This window comes from Gavialis gangeticus, unplaced genomic scaffold, assembly GCF_001723915.1.
Source record: "Gavialis gangeticus isolate Ggan-Ray unplaced genomic scaffold, GavGan_comp1, whole genome shotgun sequence".
Lineage (NCBI taxonomy): Eukaryota > Metazoa > Chordata > Crocodylia > Gavialidae > Gavialis > Gavialis gangeticus.
In genome coordinates, this window is record NW_017729025.1 from 107,254,207 (window position 1) to 107,256,543 (window position 2,337).

Below are 2,337 nucleotides of genomic sequence, written 5' to 3' on the forward strand. Positions count from 1 at the left end.
GCTGGAGGGAAAGTGGGCTAGCAAAACCACAAATGAAGGAAAGAGGGAGAGAAGGGCAGGAGGAGAAAGCACCTTAGGCTCTGGGGAGATCAAAGGGCTTCCGCAGACACCCACACCTTCTATTAATGGGGAAGGGGCCATTACATCATAGCAATAGTATATTTTATAGATGGAAAACTTTGGAAGGCCAAACAATGCAAGAGCCAGAGTACTCCTTAAAGGTAGAGCAGGACTGTTTAACTGGCAGTCTGTAAGCAGTTGATGTGCAGCCCATGGGACCCTGCAATCACTCCTCCACTGCTGTGAAGCAAGGGAAGAGCATGGAGGGAGGTCATGAACCACCAATAGGGGCTACCCAGCCAGATATGACCTGTACAGTACGTGGCCTGAGGGCCGCATGCCAGCATTAGGTGCAGCCCCAAGCTACACTGTAGTTTGACAGCACTGAAATAGAGGATTTAACAGGGGAACAGCCTGACACAAAGCCAACCCCTGATAGTAAGGAGGAGCAAGAAACTCCTGGGGGTAATCAAAGGCAGCACACCCAGAACAGCCAGCTTAGAAATGTATGACTTAGAAATATGTGAACACTTGAGTAGAATCTGAGAGTCACATTTTTCACAAAAACATTTCCTATAGATTGTACATGCTTTTCCAAATTTTGTATTGAGTTTTCAGACTGAGCAAACCCACTACAATAAAGGCAACTCAGCTAATATTATTATTTGTTATTTGTATTGTGGCATCAAATAATTACTTGTGTACACCTTGGTAGACATGAGTCCCAAGTGGGATATTGCCAAACACGCCCTTCCCACCTATCCCACTTGCAAACTTCAAGCCTGGAAATATAGAGGCGAAGCCATTCTGGTCACTTCCCCAGCAGCTGCTCTCAAATACACAGAAGACTACAGTTTTGAGAGTAGCTGTAGAGAGACATCTCAAAACATTTTTATTGGCACTTACCTACATTTGCTATGTGTAACTGGGAGCAAGTTGGCAGAGCATTTTTGGGAATGTCTTAACTGGAACTCACTACCTGTAGACAAGCTCTAGGGATCCAAATCACGGTCTAGGACCTCAATGCTTTACAAACACAGAATTAAGAAATAGTTCTTTCCCCTAAGGGTAGCCCAGTTTCTGGTTTCAATCAGGGACCATGGTTTGGATTTCAGCCTAAATCTTAAATTAGTTTGATGCACTGAAAACTTTTTAAGACTTGACATTTCATTGCAAACATTCTATATGGTTTACTACATAGTCTTGTTTTCCCATATGACGACTCTATCTAGCTTCGTTATCTCATGTTAAATATTACAAAACTTACACATGAATACATTTATTTTTTATTATAATTTGATGAGGAAAATGTCAGCAAAATTAAATTAAATCAAATCAAAGTGGTGTTCCTCAGGGAAAACAGATATACAGAATATGGTTGTTAATATTATGGTTTTCCAAAGCAGCAGAAAATATCACAAGAAGCTAAGGCTTACCCTTCTGGAAAATCTCACCTATCATGTTTTGTTTGCCCAATGACTTCTCTGTGGCATTTACTGCTATGATATTTATGAATATGCATTCTTTATTTGAGGCTGGGCTATAGCTATTCTGATCAGATATAAATTGCTAGCAGCTTGATATACTATCATATTTGGTTAGCAATGGAATTAGATAGTAGAATGGAAGAGAATACATTAGCTCCCATCTCTTTTGCTGATCGTTCTGCCATCTTGCTATTCCCCCAGGTGACATTTATAAAAGAAAATGCAGCATTGCTAATGTTTCTGAAAAAGCTTTAACTGTCAGCATATCTGAAGTCAGTTGCTCCATCTGTTCCCCTTAATTCCATTTGTCTTTTACTTCTTAATGCTTAGATAATTGTTCATGCATTCTATAAAATCTAATAAGTGGAATCATGAGTTACAGGATGGAGGTTACATTTTGCATCTTTATTGAGATTCTGAGATAAGAGTTTGGCATCAGTAATAGATTTTTTTTTTTTAATGAGAGGGCACTTTATTGTGTAGCAATGTTTCAAGTGAAACCACATAGGCTAGATACAGACATTCAAAAATCCCAAGGTGGTATCAATCTAAGTTACGCCGTTGTCTGTAAGTGGCATATTTAGTGACCTGGTGGCCTTTTACGACCAGGTCACTAAATCATTGGATGCAGGGGTGGCAGTGGATATAGTTTTCCTAGACTTCAGGAAGGCTTTTGATACTGTCTCTCACCCCATTCTCATTAGGAAGCTGGGGGACTGTGGCGTAGACACCCATACAGTCCAATGGGTTGCCAACTGGTTAGAGAGTTGCACCCAGAGGGTGGTAGTGG